This window comes from Lepidochelys kempii, chromosome 7, assembly GCF_965140285.1.
Source record: "Lepidochelys kempii isolate rLepKem1 chromosome 7, rLepKem1.hap1, whole genome shotgun sequence".
Classification (NCBI taxonomy): Eukaryota; Metazoa; Chordata; order Testudines; family Cheloniidae; genus Lepidochelys; species Lepidochelys kempii.
Window position 1 is genome coordinate 113208730 of NC_136386.1, and position 21539 is coordinate 113230268.

Sequence of the window (21539 nt, forward strand, 5' to 3'; positions counted from 1 at the left end):
AGGTGTGCAAGTACCAATGAATATTTTAATACGGAGTTAAGTTTTAAAAGATCACAAACCAAACCAATGTAAAACCATGTTACGAGTCCTAAAGGAAAAAACTCCACTAAATGAATGAACAGATTGGTTCAGTTAGGGAATTAAAGCACAGGAAGGCTCAGGGTGATTCTCCGAATTCTGGGCTGTCGGGTTAAATTAAGCCGATATTGCTTATGGGCCTTTGTGCCTTTAGTAACTAAAGTCATCTATCACGTCTGAAAAAATATATCATCTGAATGAGGATGTACAGTTCTAATGCTCATATTTTTAAGGTCTTCTTTTCTGATGTTAGAATGCACTTCATTGAAGCCCCACAGAATCCCCCTCCTAAACATTCTGGGATATTAAATAGTACTTTTGTCAGCTTGGCATTCTTTCATTCCAGAAAGATTGTAGTGGATTTGCCACTTACACTGCCTTTTTTTTTTTTTTTTTAAATAATTGGTGGCTCAGAATTAAAACAACTGTGACCCCCTTAGTGCTTTTCTTGTAAAGTATATAACGACTATTGTGTCTCATACTATTATATATTTGTTCAAATCTGCAGTCCATCCATCTGTCCCTCAACCGGACATTACGAGAATTCTTTTGCATTTTTATCATGTCCCTTTGAAGATCTCAAAGTATTTTACAAACATTAAGTCTCTCAACACTCCTTTGAGCAAGCTCAAATGCTCTGGTGCTTTAGATAGTATTGTAAGTGGCACAATACAAAATCCTAAAGTGAGTAGATAGGAAAGTAGCTGTACCCCTATTTTAGAGATGGCAAAACTGAAGCACAGGAGAGGTTAAAGGGACACTTGAAAGTTGCATTTCCATCAGAAAATTTGTTACCAAATTTTATGACTTGTAAAATTGTTATAACTGATAGGGAATGTAGCAAAACTACGTTTTTCCTCCTTTTTTCCAGTTTGTTTACTTTTGTGCATTTGAAAGCCGTTTGGCCTACATTCTGAAAAGTGCCAACTAATTTTGAGTGCCTCAGGTTTTGGGTGTCCAGCTTGAGACACCTAAGGCCTGATTTTCGGAGGTGACGCAGAATGTCTTAAATCATGTAAACCAAGAATTCTCCATACATAGAATGTGGCTTGAATGTCTGTATTTCCAGTTCCACTGACCACCTGCCACTGCATTCCTGCACTATATTGTACTACTTGCCTTGTGCTGTACCAGTCTGAGTGCCTGAAGTGTGAGCCCTTGGAGGCAGGGAACTTGTATTTGGCATAGCTGTCCAGTTGTGCTATACCTATAGTGCTATATACATAATAACACATAGTGAAAAGCGCAATTAATAAAGTTATGGCCTACATGTCTGAATTTCCTAGTCTTTCTCTAAATACTTCCTGTATAGGTGAAGCTTGCTTGCAGTGGGCATGCAAAGTGCTGATCCCTTATTGAATAAGAGACTGGTTCTGGGTAGTGAGAGAACAGCAACACATCCTTGGAGCCAGTGTTCTGCTTTCCTTATCCAAGGGAAAGTTAGTGACTATGGTGCAGTTTCATTTTTGTCCGTGTGGTGAAATGAATGAATGACTTTGCGGCATGCTACAGTCCTTCTGCTCATAAGTGAGTTTGAAGCTAATAACGTCAGAAACATTTTTGGTGCGCTCCCATGTTTGGAAAAGCTTTTAAACTGATAGTAATTCCAGTGGAGTACAACTGAATGGGGAAAATAATAGTATTTTTTTCTCTTATGGCTGCATCATGTCCGAATCCTAATTTAAGAATTGCAAACGTGTCTGTTTAATTTTCAATGGATCTTTGCTATCACAGAGTGCATGCACAGGTCAATGCGGTGCTTCAGTAACCCTGATTTGTCTGAGATTAAGGCAAAATTGGGGTTGGCTTGTTCTTGAATTGAAATCTAGGGACTGTAGGAAAAGGGATGGTTGCCTGCAATTCAGCAGGTGGCACTTTTTCCTTGGACTCAGGACTGAGCCAATGCCTGAGTCCAGGGGTCGGCAAACTTTCAGAAGTGGTGTGCCGAGTCTTCATTTATTCACTCTAATTTAAGGTTTTGCGTGCCGGTAATACATGTTAATGTTTTTAGAAGGTCTCTTTCTATAAGTCTATAATATATAACTAAACTATTGTTGTATGTAAAGGAAATAAGGTTTTAAAAATGTTTAAGAAGCTTCGTTTAAAATTAAATTAAAATGCAGATCTTATCAGTTTAGTGTGATCCTTGCCCTTGCTTTTCCTTGCTGAGTTTTCTAATGTCTGGCACGTATTTGGATACTTTAAGCTGCACACAGGCTTCTGAGTGATCAGTTGTTAACCGGCTCTGAGAGGGACAGAAGACAGATTTCATGTGTGAAAATACCTGTTCACACAGGTATGTGGATCCAAATGCTGAAAGCATTGCAAATGCAAGTTTCTTCAAACAGTTAAATTTCACTGGCAGGGACGTCCAGCAGGTCAGAATAGAGGCCCCATGATCTCACTTGGTAGCTTCACATGTACTCCGCAGAACTCCAAACTTTGATGCCCACAATTCTGAGCTTTTTAACTGAATGAGCCGCATTTCGAAATCTTCAACACCCATCCACTGAAATACAGACAAATCCAAGTCACTTTTTCAGGTTTAACTAGAAAAGAAAGCATTGGGCCAAATTGCTGGAAATCTTGAAATCTGTCAGAAAATTCGGATTCCAGTTCTTGCGTGTACATTCTAATTTCAAGGTCAGATGCAGTGCGCTGTTCCACGTGGTGTGATAGTGATGTAAGCAGCAAATCAGGACTTAAAAATATCCCAGTACAGTGGTGCTGGAACAATTTTTAAGGTGGGGTTGCTGAGTTGTGCCCCCCTCTTGTCCCTTGTCTGCACCCCTCACTGCCCCTGGCTAGGGCCAGTGGGCCATAGCTGGGGGTGGCTGCAGAGCCCTGGGCTGGTGGCTGGGACCCCAGGCCAGCAGCAGGCTGAGCGGGGCCGGTGGCTGGAACCCCGGCTGGCAGGGAGCCAGCGGCCAGTACCCCAGGCCAGCAGCAGAGCCCCCGGGACTGGTGGCTGGGACCTGGGGCCAGCAGCAGGCTGAGTGGGGCCGGCAGACAGTACCCCAGGCTAGCAGCGGAGCCCCCGGGACCGGTGGCCAGGATCCGGGCAGTGTGAGTGCCAGTGAAAATCAGCTCGCATGCCGCCTTTGGTATGTATGATGTTAGTGAGCACTTTGATGGTTGTGCCAATTTTTGGGAGGGATGAAACATAAAACCACGGTCCTGGCTACATATGGTCATTAAAATCCTAAAATAGCTTTCACAAGAGAAAATAAATTAATCTCAGAGTTTTGACCAAATTCTAATTTGGGTAATTATATTGTGTCTACATAAATTAAATTCCCCCTATGGTTTACTTGGTGGTATTTTTCATTTCTTATTTCAGACTGTTAAGTAGTTGCTGTGTTCCACTCCAGAGGCGGCTGCCTTTAGGTGTGGGTGAAGTTTTATATATTAGAATTTGCTGTCTATTGGAGGCATGTCCTGGTTTTTGTCCTGTCATTTTGCTCTCATTAGATGAAATCAATTCTCTAGGAATCATCCCTAACAGGAACTGTCCTGACTAAGTACATCTCCATTAGGAGGTGTATATTGTGTGAACGTATGTACGTAGCACCTATGTGTGTGTACTAGCTGTGCAAGTCATGTACGCTACTCACCAAGGCAACTGATCTTTATCCTCATCTTTCCATCTGCATATACTCTCTGTTTTCTTATGTTCTTCTCTTAAAAGAGATTGAAATTCCTGTATATCCCCAGTGGCAATATGTTATCATCTTTTCATTAATGGAAACAAATCCATAATGAAACAAAGACAGTTTCAGAGTTCAATAGCAGAGGCAAAAATTGTCCATGAGTAAAAAGAGTTCCTTCAATTGTGATGTGAAGTTCTCAGTTTGTGGCTTTGGACAGCCTACCACACTTTCAGGATATAGATTTAACCTTGGACAGCATTTCTCTGCTATTGTCTTTGCCACCAGTTTGAAGCCCTCTGAATGTGAAATGCCCACTGCTGACTTCAGTCCCGGTCCCATGCAGGAGACCTTCCCTGGTCAGATGTAAAGTTTCAATAAAGGTTGCAAAGTGCTTTGAATCTCTTGAGACAAATGGTGCTGTAGGTGTGGAAGAGACACAGCATAGTTCATACCAAAAGGCGAATAGTTGAAATATCTCTCCAGCTGTGGAGAGAGAAGGACCTAACTGCCTGGGAATAGAGTACCTGGAGCAGAGTAGTGGCTGGGGAAGGGCCAGAGGAGCTCCAGCCTGGTAAACCTGCAGGCCTTGTTTAAGGCCAAGAGGTACTGGGGCTGCAGAGGAGCAGCCCAGGGATAAGCAGAGGCACCTGGTTCAATCTCCTTGCCAATGATGAGTGGTCATTACAGACTGCAGTTTGCCCCAGTGACTGGGGGCTAGATGACAACTGTCAGTAGCCACTGAGGCAAGGTGGGGTGAGAAGGTTGGGGGTTCCCCCGGGAGGGGAGACCCAGAGTAAGGGGGTACTGCTTGGGACAGAACCCCGAGGTAAAGGGGAACTAGGGTCTGGGAGGGACACGGGGCCTGAGGCAGGTGCTTACTTATGGGAGCTCTGCACTGGAGGGGGGCGATCTGTGGGGTGGGAATGAGTCAGAGTGGAAGGGGGGCGGCAGAGACAGGGTCGGGACAGGGACAGGGGAGCCGAAGGGGTGTTAGACATAGTGGGAGGCAAGAGTGGAGTGGGAGAGGTAGAGAGTGTTGGATGGATGCAGAAGGGAAAGTTATGAGTGGGGGAGGAGACAGGCAGAAGGTGGGGGTAACAGGTGGGGAGGAGGCAGGGCAGAAGGTAGGAGGTAATGAGGAGGGGGCAGTTAGGGGTAGGAGAGGAGGTGGAGGTAGGGGGGGTAGAGGGGAGAAGACAATCTTGCTGCAGCTGGGCTCGGCTTGGCAGCGCAAAGGAGCCAGCCAAGGAATACTCTGGCTCCTCACTCTGTGCTGCCTTCAGGACCATCCACATTCACTCAGGACTCCCATACTTTTTTCCCATAAGTTGCTCACTGGTGCAATCCCACTCCTTTCAGTGGGATCTCACCACTGTAACTGACAGCACAACCGGGTCCCCGGAGTCTTAAACTCTTCTGGGTTGCAAGTGCACTGAGAAACCTGCAATTAACACAGAAATGCAGTGCAGACCTTTTGCTTGGCAGGTAAATATCAGATCAGTCACTTGACCAGTGGCCTTTAATATGGAGCATTGCTGCACTGCTTCATTGGTTACAAATGTACCAGATTCACAGGGTACAATGCATATTTACTATCTTCCAGTGCACTTGGTACTTATATCCTTGGATTAAAGGTACTTAAAAGAAAGGTACTCTACAAGCCTTTATGTATATAAGATTGCTGGACTAATATTAACCTTTTCGTAAGACTAGTCAGAGGGCAGTGTATTTTTTAAATTGTAATCTAATGGCAGTTTGTTGGCATTAATGCCAAGGAATTATTGGTGCATGCATTTTACAATTTTCTGCAGAAAATCTTAGGAAGAGGTTTAGCAAAAGGAGTGGGGGTTTCTTCTCTATTTGGTTTGCCTCCGGTGTGACTGACTTTGTTCCCCCTCGACAAATGTAACTTCCTTGCTTTGTGTTGTCTGGAGAAAGGGTGTTGTTTGAAGGAAGCAGGTTATTAAAAACTGTATTCAGGGTTTAGGGGGAAACAAGAGGGCTGGAGTAAGCTGTCAAAACTGGTTATTCCAGTTCCCAAACCAGGCAGGCCTAGTTACCAAGGAAAATAGCAACCCTCAGTGACTGGTGCCTGATCGCTGTTCCTGTCTCCAGCTCTGGAGGCTTCGGTAAAATTTAGGCTTTTTTGAATCATTTGCCAGTAGCCTGTTCCGTAATCATCCCATCTCGCCTGCCCATGAGAAGCAGAGGGCTGTCAAGTCCAGCTCAAATCTCAGTTTGAGTCATCTACAGTGTTCAGTTTCGATGGCCCTCGGATTGAGGCCTGACAGCTGCTTCAGTTGCTGTTGCTGCCTCTCTTTCTTATGCAGAGTCCTGGAACCAGCTCACTTCTGGCACCATGATCACCCCTCACCAACTCACAGCCATGTTCAGCCGTAGCTTCCTGGGGGACTGCCGCTAGCTGTATAGCTGGGACTGCCATTCCAGAGTGCTACAAAGTTTTCACTGCCTGGGATTCATGGGAAGCACCATGAGCAGCCCCGCTCCTCTATAATACTGTACTGCAAAAGACATCTGGATTGTGACTCCACCAAACAGCCAACAGTAATGTAGATAAGCTTTTATCTTGAGTAAAGACAATGGCTGCTCTAACAGTGTGCTTGGGAGCAATGGGTGTTAGCTGTTCTTATGGTGGCAGGAGGAAGACAGAGGTGAAGTAGGATGATAGTGAGTCTAGAAATGGCAGCTGTGAGTCCCAGGGACTGCTTGGTGCCAGCTGACAGAGGGCACAGGGGTGTGTGTGTGGGCGGGGGGGGGCAGGGTCAGAGGGATCCCTTGGGTCTGATCTCAGCATAATACTTTATTAGAGGGTGTCATGTAAGGTCTCTACTGAAAGGTTGTGTCATACTGATAATATAATCATTTGTGACAATATGTAAAGTTATCCATATATACTGAAAAATATGCTTTTAAGGCCTGTGAGTTGGGACTGGTCACCAGACAGTGATAAACAAGCTTCTTTGAGTCAGGCCATTCTTATCTGCATGTCTGGCTATATGTAAATTGAGTATTGTATACTTCACAATGAAGGCCTACTTACAGTCTGAGCAAAGAGCTAAGCTAGTGATTGCAGAGTCTCCAGGGGAGATTCTCTACAGGAAAAAACAAGCAACAGGGGATGCCCTTTTTACAAATGAAGACAATGGATGGTTGGAACTCTATCTCAGGGGACAGAGGTACACCCTGGTATCCTTCACCTAGAGAACAACCTGCCAGCTAGCTTGTCTTATCAATAGAGGATCACAGCCAGTCTGGCTATTGAACGCTGGGAGGAAACTTTGGGTGAGCTATCCTTTGAGACAGGAAAATGTCTTGTTAGTGAAGATCAGACTCTAGAAAGTATGTTATGATTTTATTTTCTATGTAGCAATTTGTGTCTATTCTTCTACTTGCTTTTTCTGGAGTCTGTGTTCTTTGTGAAACACACTTTTCATAGTGAAAACAAGTAACCCATCTAAGTACTGTGAGTTGAGCGGTGATCCTGAGCTGTACTGTTTCTTTGGGAATAGCAGATCTGTGAGTGTCTGGTGGGAGGGATAGCTCAGTGGTTTGACTATTGGCCTGCTAAACCCAGGGTTGTGAGTTCAATCCTTGAGGGAGCCATTTACGGATCTGGGGCAAAAATTGGGGATTGGTCCTGATTTGAGCAGGGGGTTCGACTAGGTGACCTCCTGAGGTCCCTTCCAACTGTGATATTCTCTGATTCATAGAATTCTATGAACAGGGACTGGACACTCTAGGGGGATAGAAGCATAGTTTTTTTTGTTTTGTTTTGTTTTTTTTTAAGGTCAGAAGGGACCATTATGATTGTCTAGTCTGACCTCGTGCACAACGCAGGCCACAGAATCTCACCCACCCACTCCTGTAACAAACCCCTAACCTATGTCTGAGCTATTGAAGTCCTCAAATCGTGGTTTAAAGACTTCAAGGTGCAGAGAATCCTCCAGCAAGTGACCCATGCCCCACGCTGCACAGGAAGGCAAAAAACCCCCATGGCCTCTGCCAATCTGCCCTGGAGGAAAATTCCTTCCCGACCCCACATATGGCGATCAGCTAAACCCTGAACATGTGGGCAAGACTCACCAGTCAGATACCCAGGAAAGAATTCTCAGTAGTAACTCAGATCCCATCACAGGCCATTGGGCATATTTACTGCTAATAGTCAAAGATCAAGTGATTGGGGGTTGGAGTTTGCCTATTGCTTACTTGTAGAGGGACAGCGGAGCCAGTGCAGGCTGAGAGGGGAGTACTTGTGTAGCCTGAGGCTTGTGAAGTCAGAGAGCTGACCCCTGGCACGCACAGATAAGGCTTCCTCACGCTAAGGGAAGGTGGTAGCACAGTGCAAACCAGGGTGCTCCTAGGAAGCATCACAGCAGCCTACATCTGTTCGCTTCTTCTCTGTTGAGCCTGGTGCCTCCCTGAGCCCCACATACTCTGGGAGCTCTAAGAGTTTTCTGAGATTATGCGTAGACTTGATAGCCCTGTGGGTACCTGTATTGTACATGAATGGGACAGGGAAGGTGTTGTGTCCAAGGAACCCAGTAAATGCAGACTCTGCAAACCAACAATGTGTTGGCTTTGGAGGATCACCAAGGAGCTCTGCCCCACACCTACAAGGTGAGTGTTATGGTGATGACTGCCTAGGAATTGGGAGCGCGAATACAACAGTCTTATACAAGAGGTTTGCCATGTTACGCAAGGCTTTATACTGAGGGCTCATGGAGTAAAAAGAGGAAGACCAAGCAGGAATATTTCCTTATTTCTTCCCACCCTTGATGTTATAGTTAGTGTTTCTGTGTTTGGAGAACTCTGAGCAAACAAAACTCCCTGCTGGAGACTCCTCACTTCTGCAGCTGGTAATTGCTGTCATGAGATAGACATTGTGATGTCACAGTAGGGCTACAGAGAGCCCACCATTGTCGGGTGCAGTACAGTGCTGCTTCCCAAATGCCCAAGTGTCTTCTACAGAAACATTGCCCTGGGGCTGCAGCAGAGACCGGAGAGTCTCTGGCTTAGTCTGGGTAAACTCTGCCTCCCTCCTACTCCTAGCACTCTTAATTACCTCTGTGCTTCTGCACATTTAATTACCTCTGTGCTTCTCCACCCTCACTGATGGCTGCTGGTGTGTGGCATGTTTGCATGCAGCTGGGCAAGCAGGTCTTGCAAAGCCCTTTTTGTCTTTTTGTAACTTAAGCTTTTGCCTAGAGGGATTCTCTATGTTTTGAATCCGATTACCCTGTAAGGTATTTACCATCCTGATTTTACAGAGGTGATTCTTTTACCTTTTCTTTAATTAAAATTCTTCTTTTAAGAACCTGATTGATTTTTCATTGTTCTTAAGATCCAAGGGTTTGGGTCTGTGTTCACCTGTACGAATTTGGTGAGGATTCTTATCAAGCCTTCCCCAGGAAACGGGGTTTAGGGCTTGGGGGGGGGGATATTTTGGGGGAAGACGTCTCCAAGTGGGCTCTTTCCCTAGTCTTTGGTTAAAACGCTTGGTGTTTGGCAGCATACGATTCAAGGACAAGGCAAAGTTTGTACCTTGGGGAAGTCCTTAACCTAAGCTGGTAAGCATAAGCTTAGGGGGGTCTTTCATGCAGGTCCCCACATCTGTACCCTAGAGTTCAGAGTTGGGAAGGAACCTTGACAGGGGGAAATGCTAAAGGAACCCACCATAGTGGCATTTAACTTCAAAAGGGGGAACTACACAAAAATGATGAAGCTAGTTAAATAGAAATGAAAAGGAACAGTGTCAAGGGTGAAATGCCTGCAAACTGCATGGAGATTATTTAAAAACACCTTAATGAAGGTTCACCTAAATTATAATAATAAAAAAAGTAGTAGGAGGACCCCCCCAAAAAATGCCACCGTGGCTAAACAGTAGAGTAAAAGAAGTGGTCAGAGATAAAAAGGCATCCTTTAAAAATCAGGAGTCAAATCCTAGTGAGGAAAATAGAAAGGAGCATAAACTCTAGCAAGTCAAGTGTAAAAGTATAATAAGGCAAGCCAAGAAAGAACTTGAAGAGCAACTAGCTAAGGATACAAACTAACAGCAAAATATATTATAAGTGTGTCAGAAGCAGGAAACCTGCCAGCCAGTAGGGCCACTAGGTGATTGAGGTGCAAAGGAGCACTCAAAGAAGGCAAGGCCATTGCAGAGAGGTTAAATGAATTTGCATTGGGCTTCACTGCATTGGATATGGGGGAAATTCCCACACCCGAGCCATTCTTTTTAGGTGACAAATCTAAGAAACTGTCTCAGATTGAGTTGTCAGTTTGGAAAAAACTGATAAACAGTAATGCATCACCAGGACCAGATGGTATCACCCAAGGGTTCTGGAGGAACTCAAATATGAAATAGCTAAACTACTAACTGTGGAATGTAACCTATTGCTTAAATCAGCTGCTGTTCCAGATGACTGGAGGATAGCTAATGTAATACCTATTTTTAAAAAGAGACTCCAAAGGTGATCCTGGCAATTGCAGGATGGTAAGCCTAACTTCAGTATTAGGTAAATTGCTGGAAACTGTAGTAAAGAACAAAATTATCAGTCACATAGATAAACCCAATATGCTGGGGAAGTGCCAACATGGCTTTTGTAAAGGGAAATCATGCCTCCCCAATGTATTAGAATTCTATAGGAGAGCCAACAAGCATCCTTTGACTAAGTCTCTCACCGAAGACTGGGACTGGTCAGCTTAGAAAAGAGACGACTAAAGGGCAATATGAGAGGTCTATAAAATCATGAATTGTGTGGAGAAAGTGAATAAGGAAATGTTACTTACTCCTTCACGTAACACAAAACTAGGGGTCACCTGACGAAAGTAACAGACAGCAGATTTAAAACAAACATAAAGAAGTACTATTTCACACACAACACACAGATGACCTGTAGATGTCATTGCCAGGGGATGTTGTGAAGGCAAAAGTATAACTGGGTTCAAAAAAGATAAGTTCACGGAGGATAATTCCATCAATGACTATTAGCCTAGATGGTCAGGGATGCAACCTTATGCTCTAGGTCAGTGGTTCTCAACCAGGGGTCCGGGGCCTCCTGGGGGGGCGGTCGGGGCATCTGGCACTGGTCACTGACAGAGACAGGATACTGGGCTATATGGACCATTGGTCTGACCCAGTATGGCCATTCAGGGCCCCATTGTGCTAGGCACTGTTCCCGGCCCATGGGAGCTGTGGGGGGTGGTGCCTGCAGGTGAGGGCAGCACACGGAGCCCTCTGCTCCCCCCTTCCCTTGGGGCTGCAGGGACGTGGTGCTGACCGCTTCTGGAAGCGGCGTGAGGCCAGGGAGCCTGCTTTAGCCCTGCGCCGTGGGGCTGAAAATCCCGGATTGAAAGCCCTGACAGGCTGGATCCGGCCCGCAGGGCATAATTTGCCCTCCCCTGTCTTAAAAGATGTGTCTAGAAGTTGTTGTGTCTACTGGCACTGAAGGGGACACGTTTTATGGTGTGTCAGCTTTCAGTGAAGAGTGGCTCAATCTAGATGAGCCATAACTTTTCACCTAGATTGGAATGGAATGATCTGCTACCAATATTTGAAAAAGGGCCTCCCATAAAGATGCCCCCACCCCCGTAATAAATCCCTATCGGCTTGATTCTGCTCTTGTGGTGGTTTTACACAGATATAAATCCATTGACGTGAATGGAGTTGCTCCTGATTTACACTGGTGTAAGGGAGATCTGAATCAGTCCATAGGTTCCATTATCCAACCTCTCCCAAAGTCATCCAGTCCCTAAGGCCTGGTACCTACACTTCAAACTTAGGTCAACATAAGCAGTGTTAAGTCAATCTAATAATGTATGCGTCTATGCTACCGAGTCCCTTCCGCCAACCTAAGTGGCCTTTAAAGTCGACTTCTGTACTCCACCCCCCGCGAGAGGCATAGCGCTTGATTCGACATCCACAGGTCGACATGGGGATAGTGTAGACACTGTGTTGTGTAATTCGAATGAATTGGCCTCCAGGAGGTGTCCCACAGTGCTCCGTTGTGACCACTCTGGAGAACACTTTCAACTCCACTGCACGTCAGCCAGGTACACAGGAAACAGCAACTCCTCTGTTAAAGCCCCGGGAACTTTTGAATTTTCATTTTCTGTTTGATCAGCGTGGAGAGGTCGCCAGCACAGCTGATCATGGAGACTCAAGGCTGCAAACGCACTCCAACATGGCGTGCACAGGAGGTGGTGGATCTTATTGCTGTGTAGGGAGAAGACTCTGTGCAGGCAGAGCTCCGATCTAAAGGAAACACTGACATCTATGCCAAAATCGTGTGGGGCATGGGGGAGAAGGGCTACACCAGAGACACGCAGCAGTGCCGTGTTAAAATAAAGGAGCTTCAGCAAGCGTGCCAGAAGACAAGGGAGACGAACAGTTGTTCTGGTTCTGCCCCACAGACATGCCACTTTTATGAGGTGCTGGATGTGATTCTCGGCGGTGACCCCACCACTGCCCCAAAACGCTCCATGGATACCTCTCGGGAGCCCCGTGTGATCCTGAGCAACAACAAGGAGGACATTGTTGAGGAGGAGGAGAATGTAAGGCAGGCAAGCGGAGGATCCATTCTCCCTGACAGCCAAGAACTGTTTTTAACCCTGGAGCGCATCCCTTCACAGGACCGGTTGGTGGCGGAGCGTGATGCCGGGGAAGGCACCTCTGGTGAGTACCCATTTCCAATCAAACTGTAGGGGTTACATGCTATTATATTTTTTGTTTAATTTGAACAAAAAAGTAGGTGTAGTGAGAACCGGTGGCCACTCCAGCTACGCAAAGGGTGCTCTCTGAAAAAGACTGTTTATGTGTCCGGGGATAGCCCGGGAATCCTCCATGGAGATCTCTAGGAAGCTTTCATGGAGGTACTCTGCAATCCTTTGCAGAAAGTTCTGGGAAGGGCTGCTTTATTTCATCCACCACGGTAGGACACTTTCCCGCGCCACTCCAGTATTAACTCTGCTGGCATCATTGCTGCACTCGGCATTGCAGCATAAGGACTGGGTCTGTACCCAGATGCTTGCAGCATCTGCTCCCTTGCTGCCTCAGGAGAGTGATATCACATAGGATCACCTGGGGAAATGGGAGAAGTTTTCCATGCTAGCCCTTAAACCACAAACAATTCAACAAGTCATCCGCCTCCCCCCATTTGGTGAAATCTGGGGGTCACACAACCATACTTTCCCAAATATGCCATGGTTGTAGTTGGAAGGGATCACCGTGAAGTGTAAGCAGCAAAGAGAAGAAAAAAAAAAGTGGGGGTGGCTTCCTGTTTGTCTCCCCCCCACCCCCCAAACCCAGTGCTGCCTCTGTAAAAAACCAAACTATTTGTGGGGCTTTTACACTCGTGCCTGTCCTCAAGCACCATCCAGGTTGCTTCGAGATAGGGGGCTTTTCTCAATTTCCAACCTGTGATCCCAAGGATGTCTTCACAAAAGCAGCAGCACAAGACCTCTTGCCCATGCCCCGTGGCCTTCCTCACCATGGCTGGAGCAGCAAACACTCTTGCAATAGCCAGTGGCTGTGATTACGTTGTGACTTGCAGTGAAGTGTATTGAGGGGTGTTTTTGTTTAAAAAAAAAAAAACCTTGGTACCCTTGTGCTTTGCATTCTTTGCTGCTGAAAACTTGTCCGACGCATCCTCCACACCGGGACAGAGACTTTCCCAGATTAGAAGGCGGAAGAAGAAGACTTGGGAGGACATATTCCATGAGTTAATGCATGCCTCCGAGAGTGACAAGATGGAGCTCAGAGCATGGAGAATTACACTGTCCGAGAACCTGCACATGGACAGGAGAGCAGGCAGGGAATAAGAGCATGCCATGCAGGAAGAGATGCTGCGGATTATGAAGGAGCAACCAGACATGTTGAGGCATCTGGTTGAGGTTCAAGAAAGGCAGCTGGATGCTAGACTTCCTCTGCAGCGTATGCTGAACCTGCTGCCGTCATCGCCCAGTTCTACAAACTTCTCCTCAAAATGTTTTATGGGGCGGGTGGGAGGGGGGGAGGGGGAGTGAGTTTGGTATCCTTTGCACTCAACACCAGGGGAGGGTACAAAGACCAGAAGGCGCCCATTCCCATACCTTTGATGGTTATTGCAGTGTAACTGTAAGCCAGCTTTCCTTGTTTCTCCCCCTCCATAGTGTTGTTAGCCCTCTTGCCCCAGGTGTGTGTGTATGTGTGAGATAAAACTTCATGGACTAAGGAGAAAAGGCTCTTTATTCATTCAACACATGGTGGTTGTTGGGGGGTGGAGGTCACAGGGGAGAAAATGCAACGGAGGGGACAGTTTTGTAAGGAACACCACAGATAAGTGTCACATTACTCTGGCTCATTGCTGAAACTGGTTTTCAAAGCCTCACGGAGATATAGAGCTCTGCAATATGTTCTTATTGCCCTGGTGTCGGGCTGCTCAAAATTGGCAGCCAGGCAATCTGACTCAACCCCCCCTGCCCCACCCCAGTGGAAACTTTTCTCCTTTTGGTTCACAGATATTATGGAGCAGGCAGCAATAACAATGGGGATATTGCTTTCACTGAGGGCTAACCTAGTAAGCAGATAATGCCAGTGACCTTTTAAATGTCCAAAGTCACATTCCACCACCATTCTGCACTTGCTCATGCCTATGTATGGTTGGACTGGTCCTTACTGCTGTCCAGGCTGCCGGTATATGGCTTCATGAGCCATGGAAGCAAGGGGTAGACTGGGTCTCCCAGCATCACAATTGGCATTTCAACATCACCAATGGTTATTTTGCAGTCTGGAAAGAAAGTCCCTGCCTGCAGCTTTCTGAACAGACTTGTATTCCTAAAGATGCACGCATCCCACGCTGATGTCGGTGAAATGGCCCCTGTGATCCACCAGCGCTTGCAACACCATTTAGAAGTACCCCTTTCCGGTTATGTACTCTTTAGCAAGATGGTCTGGTGTCAAGATAGGGATATGTATTCTGTCTATCACCCCACCGCAGTTAAGGAACCCTGTCGCGGCAAAGCCATCCACTGTGTCCTGGACATTGCCCAGAGTCACTACCCTCTTCATGGCCCTGCAAACTTGATCACAACAGATCCCACAGTAGCTTTACCCACTCCAAATTGATGCCCCACTGACCAGTAGCAGTCTGGGGTTGTAAACTTCCACAGAGCTATCGCCACTCGCTTCTCCACTGTCCGAGCAGCTCTCATTTTAGTATTGCTGCGCTTTGGGGTTGGGGAAAGCTCTTTGCACAGTTCCTGGAAAGTGGCCTCATGCATTCAGAAGTTCTGCAGCCACTGCTCGTCATCCCCTAGCTGCATAACGATGCAGTCCCACCAGTCAGTGCTTGTTTTCTGAGCCCACTGTGTTGAGGTGATGTGTGATTGTCTTCAGCAACTGCGAATTGCTCCGCTCTATGTCTTCCAGCAGGGCTGCTTGCATGGCATCACGTTATTCTGCTCAGCGGCTCCTGAATCGGCTGTGTAAATACTGTAGAATAAGGCATGAGGTGTTTGTACTGCTCACAACGATGGTGTACAGCTGAGCAGGGTCCATGTTTATCGTGCTATCGCGTCTGTGCAGATAACCCAGGCTTATGAAAAAGGCGCAAAAAAGGCTTGGTTTGTTTGTCGTTGATTTCAGGGAGGGAGGTAAGTGCATCATGGGAGGCGAACGCCATGCTCCCATAACCACCTGTGCCAATGTTTTGGTCCCATGAGGCATTGGAAGCCCAACCCAAAATTCCACTCGGCTACATGCACTATGGTAGAGCTACCCACAGTGCAGTGCTCCGTGTGTCGATGCAAGCCCTCCTAGTGAGGATGCACTCTGCTGACACAATGAGTGTAGTGTGGACAGGCAAGATCGACTTGCTTAAAGCGGGGGCTCAATGTCAACTTACATAAAGTTGGCAACTTTGTAGTGTAGACATGGCTTAAGAATAGAGTTTTAAAGAACAGTGAGTGTTTTTCTGAGCAGGACAGCTTGTTCAACTAGTTGAGAACAAATTGGATTGTAAGGTCTTTGAAGTGGGGACTGCCTTTTACTCTTCATTTGTACATCTGGGACAGTGGGGACCCTAATTCTGACTGGGGCTTCTAGAAACTGCTAGAATGTAAATAAGTTAATAACAGAAGTGGGACAAAAGTTTGAACTTGATGTGCTGGTTAACTGGAGCCAGTGCAGGAATTGAAAGGAGGGTGGCATGGTCAGATCATTAGGATGTGAACTGGCGTAGTTGGATGAGTGATCCTGGTGCCTCTTGGGCCATGGTTTGCATGGACTGGAGGGAGGACAGAAAGGAAGAGATTTCAGTGATAAGGAAAATCAGAACTCATGGTTTGTGGCACAAATTGATCTCTCATAAATTGGGGGTCTAGGAGTGGGCACGGGACTAAGGAGGCTCTAAATTGGCGGGTAACACTTGGGATGAAGATATTTCTGGATTCTTGGGAATGGAATGATCCGATCACTGTAAATGGAATGAATGTTGTAAATTTAGTCTGAAGGGATCAGTAGGAGAATGTTCCTGGCACTGAGAAGCTGCGAGAACAATCTGAAGTTAACCTTTAAGTATATGATGAATTTAAACCTAGGAATAAGTCAGGTTTAAGCTGGAATTAATTCCGAGTTGAAAAAAGTGGTGGCTCTCCAGCAAAGGTAGCTGGAAACTCGTATTCCTAGAATCTGTGATCTGTATAAAGCTGTTTGTAGGGAATAAACAAATACTCAGGCAGGCTGGAAAGGAGGATTTAAATTTCCAGCGTAGGTGCATGTACCGTAGGTGGTCTCCTGCCTTCCAGACCTCTGAGAGCAAACTCCATTTGGAGGTTGCATCTCCATATTGGGCTGTACTCTTGAGCAACACAGCTGACCTTGAGTTAGTTGGCTGGTTGCCCTTCCTGGCATTTACTGACTGCACATTAACTGCCCCATTTGTCAGATAGTAAAACTATCTCCATTGTTTGTCGTGGAATAAATACGGAACGCAGAATAAAAATTAGTAGAATCAGTGTGTGGGTGTCTTCATCTTTTGTGTATAAATGGCTTGCTACACATGAAGTCAAGTGCCAGCCAAAACTCATTGGGTGAGTATTGATTTCTGCTACCAAAACTGCACTACAAATTTTGCTCAGTGGTGGCAAAAGGCCAGTGTTCAGAATTGTTCTCTGATCTGTTTGGGTTAGATGAGTCACCAAAAATGTTTGTTCCTTGTGTAGAGAACACAGACTGCGTCCTGACTATTGCCAGTGCTTTGCAGAAGACAAAGTGCATTGATTGGGGTGGGGAGGGGGAGAGAAGTGCTGAGATGCCACGATGATGGGTTTAGGATTGAAGAAAAACCAGAGAGAAATGAAAGTCATTGGTAGCATGGAAAGAAGGAATCCAGTGACAGTCATAGCAACCTGAGCTTTGATTGTTTCAATTTAGGACACACGTAAACCTCTTGGATTACTGAAATAATGTGTCCACCCGTACAGAATTCTGCATTCGGTGGCACAGACATGCTGAGAGGTATCGGATCCTCATCCTCCAACTCATTCTGTCTGTAGAGTAGGATTGCAGCAAAGGCCACACTTCTCTAAGGGTGAGATTCCTCCACCCTCCCTTATGCTATAAGTCAGGGGTTCTCAACCATTTTCTTTCTGAGGCCCCCCAAACGTGCTATAAAAACTCCACGGCCCACCTGTGCCACAATAACTGGTTTTCTGCATATAAAAGCCGGGGCCCCGGGTTAAGGGGTAGCAGGAAGGGCAATTGCCCAGGACCCCAGGCCACAGGGGGGCACTATGAAGCTAAGTTGCTCAGGGTCCCGGGTTTCAGCCCCATGCAGTGGAACTTTAGCTTTCTGCCCTGGGCCGCAACAAGTCTAGCACTGGTCCTGCTTGGCGGACCCCCTGAAACCTGCTCATGGCCCCGGGCCCCTGGGTGAGAACCACTGCTGTAAGGCTCACTGAGTAGTTCTCATTGAAGTCAGTGGAGCTACTCACACAGCAAAGTGCTAAATGTCAGACAAGGTAGTATGACAGAATCTGGCATGAGAGGAGCAGTTAGGTTCATTCCAGTAGGGGTCATATTCTCCACTCTGTCAGTTGTTCCGCTCCCCAAGCATTCATTGCTCTTGTCTCGGAAGGCTCCTGCTGTGAGACAGCAGCTTCCATTTACTTTTTCCATCAGACCCTGGCATTCTCATCTGATGGCCAAATCTGGCTGGGAAATCAGTGATACTAGACCTGTGGCGCTCTAAACCATGGGCTCCTGAGGGACACATGTAGTATCCTGACCAGTGCTCCTCTCCCTCCACCTGCAAATTTGGCAGAAATCGGGAAGCACTTAATCACAGGTGAGCATCTATTCTCCCCGATTTATACTAGGTCGTGCGTCAGCACTGAGCCATTGGAACAGCCGTGTGAGAGCCACTGGATGCCGCTTCCATTTTGCCTCCTCCCCAGTGCAGGTAAAAAAGAAAGGACAGCTGATTCTGCAAGACCTCTCTCCAAACAGCCAGATTGAATATAAACACACATGAATGTGGATCAAGGAGGGAGTAAACCATAAGGTCGTCGTTCCTCTCTCTCTTCCGGTGGGGAAGAGTCTTTAATTCTGGTACTGTACATTTCTGATTATTAAAATCAACTGTCTACATCACTTATGTGTCAGAGAGACTAAGTATGGACATCTCTGAGGCCTGCAAGGCCTTCATATTCAACTGCCCTGTTTAGTTGAAAGAAAGCATATAATTTTGTCAGGTTCCTCAGCAGTTAATGCCCTGAGCCTTTCAGTGAGGCAGCATCTGAGGCAGCTGTTGAAGCCACAATAGTACACAAACATCATGCATTTTTATAGGTCTCTGTGCTACTTTACTTTATCTAATCACTGCAATACGAATTTTTCATCGTCCGGGATTGCATCCTGTACATGATGCTTTTAGTAATACAATTTTAATGAAATAACTTTCAATAGGATCTAGCTGGAGGCCAGGATAAATAAGATGGCCTCACGGCGCAGAAATAACTATATGGCATTATAAGAATCTTTCTAGATTAACCTCATCAAGAGCACTCTTGCTGTGCTTCTGGCACACAAGCACTTAGCTTTCTTAACAGTTTCAGGCTTGCCCCTTCCAGCAGATTGCAGAGCCATTGAGGTCTTCTAGTGCCCTTCCAATTTGTCTAACTAGCAATGTTTGCTGTGAGATTGTAAGCGCAAGGGAGATAGAAATATTGTAAGAATAATCATTTTGTCCCTCCCCCCCATTTTTCACTGTTTATGACAGCCCCGTCAGATATGTCTGCACTTAAAAATCTGCCATGTTTGGTCCTAGTCACTGGGTTGGGACTCAGGAGATCTGAGTTCTAATTCCTGGCTCTGTCGTTCACCTGGTGGGTGACCTGGGGCAAGTCACTTTGCCTTTCAGTGTCTGCTTTCCCTGCCATCCTTTGTCTGTCTTGTCTATTTAGATGTAAACTCTTTGGGGTGGGGACTGTCTCTTCCTGGGTTTGTACAGCCCCAAGCACAGTGAGGCCTTGACCTCAAAATACCAGTAAAAATGGCTGTGCCTCTTGTCTCTCTTTCTCCTCATCCAATGCCACAAACAGTTACTCTGTGTGGAGAGGGTCAGCCAAGCTCCACGCTCATTGTAACAAATTCCTAATAATGCCAGGGATCAGCCATTGTTTTCTATAAATGGTGCCAAATGCTGTGACATTGTCTGCCCATGTAGGACAGCTGTAGGCAACCGTGACTGGGGGGAGGGGAACAGTCATATTTGACATGTCAGTGTCAGACAAGGCAGATTAAGCACGGACCCAGGTTTAAATAAAAGCTAGAATGGAACATTTCTTTGCTTGTTATTTTTGCCCTTTCTTGTACTGCAGACAGAGATTTCACCCTTCCTTACCGTACCCTCACTTCTTATAAAAGTGATGGTAGTAACAGGAGTTTCACAATCTTTTCATGTGTTTAAATGTCACAACCTCCCTGTGAGATAGGGAAATATTATCCCCACTGTCATTGACTTGCTCAAGGTCATACAGGAAGTCTGAAGCAGAGCAGGGAATTGAACCCATGCATCAAGTACCCCAACCACTGAAGTATCTTTGCTCGGACGTCTTGTGAAGTCATCACAGCTCTGGGTATCTTGTTTCAGAGTTGATTGGTTAGACATCCTATATTAAAGTAAATGTCCTTCCCTGTGTTACCAGATGTATTAACACTGAAGGAGAGGACTTTCCATATCTACTTACCTTTCACCAATGCTGCTGTGAGCTGATCATCTTTTTACATTTTCACCCAGTTTTTAAAGTGGAAATAGGCTTATGTTTCCAATCAATCTTTCTCCCTCGCCCGTGCACTGACATAATCCTGCATTGTTCCAAACTGAGTTTCAGTCTAAGCAAAAAAACACAACAATCCTGTTTTCATCACATTACAGAAAAAATGGAAACTCTTTCTGAATATTAAGCTTTTCTGAAACACGTGTTCTCATTTGCAGTGGTTTAAAGTGCCTCACTTGAATTACTGTTACATTTAAGGGCCCAATCTGGAAAACACATGTATGTAAGCATGTAAATTTACTCTGATGTTTCCATTGATTTTACATATGTAAGTAATTGCTAGATTGGGTCCTATTTTAGGGTAATTGAGAGCATAATATCTTTTACTCTTTAACCAGTACCTATCTTTTGGTCCTAAAGTACCTGCCACTATTCATCCTTTTCAAGGTTGTCTCTGTTGGTAACGCTGACTGATTCTGCAGCAACAGCCTGATCATTGTTTAATGGGGTTTAGATCAGGCTCCAAATAAGCTTACATTGTAGGGTAATTCATGAACAAATCATGGATTTTTTTTTTGTTTTTTGTTTTTTCTCACTTCAGAAATGGTTAATACTTTTTTTCGAGAATTGTTATTTAGAATTTGGATGACCACCCCAGCCAGGTTATAACAGTGTTAAGATAGGTAACATTTTGGGCCTTTTAAAAGTAATCTTTGAGATTAATTTTTTTCAAAAGGCAAAAGTTTAATGACCAGGGGTTTAGCACTGGCTGCAATACAGCTTTTGATTAGCTCTCCAACACCAATAAGATTGTGACTAATTTTTTTTTTTTAGCCTTAGAACCGATCTCTTTGATACCACAAATTCCCTGCTCTACAAACATTCACACTAATGGAGAAGGGAAAAAATTAGGCGCCAGAACCTCAGCTGGTATCAATCGGCATAGCTCCACTGATGTCATCTTATTGGGAAGGAAACTGCAATGGAGATACACTGATTTACACCAGCTGAGGATCTGGCCCCTAGCTATTATTTCCAAAGCTTGTTAAATACAGTTGTCTGGAGATAATAAATTTTACTCCTTGAACCAACACACTTTCCTTCCCCAAAGCAATAGGCATTTGCTTAATCGACAAGATGCCAGTAGAAGAAGAGAATTACGGAACAGTTAACTAAGGAGAGAATTTTAATAAGTGCTATTTTGTTTCTTGGCAACAGAAAACATATGAGAGAAGAGTGGCTGCCAAAGTCTTATCTATGTGTTATCCACTTGTGATCCTTCGTTTGGCGCCTGAGTTCAGAGCCAACACAGGGGAAAGCAATCTGTATCAGTGAGTTCCCAGGCAGCATTGAGGTGTGGAAAAGCAGAGGGGGGTGTTGCCAATTTTTGTAGCAGTATTTTTTTTAAAAAAACAACAGAACAATAAACTAAATCCCTGTATTCAGTGTAACAGAAGATGAGCATTTTAGTCTTGGGGATGGTTTAGAGTTCTAAGTGTCAGGAGTGAAATACATGGATTTCCTGGAATCACAGGT

At 45.5% G+C, this 21539-nt stretch overlaps 1 protein-coding gene across 2 annotated transcripts in view; it reads left to right on the top strand.

Annotated features, from left to right (window-relative positions):
• ABLIM1 (actin binding LIM protein 1) overlaps window positions 1-21539 on the top strand; it is a 314885-nt gene that overhangs the window by 44346 nt on the left and 249000 nt on the right. The window contains exon 1 of one of the 2 annotated variants that reach the window (XM_073354291.2): window positions 12369-12420. The exons of the other annotated variant lie outside the window; for it this stretch is intronic. The gene's annotated coding sequence lies outside the window, so the exon portion shown is untranslated. Of the gene's footprint in view, window positions 1-12368; window positions 12421-21539 lie in introns of those variants that run through there. 2 annotated transcript variants of the gene reach the window in all.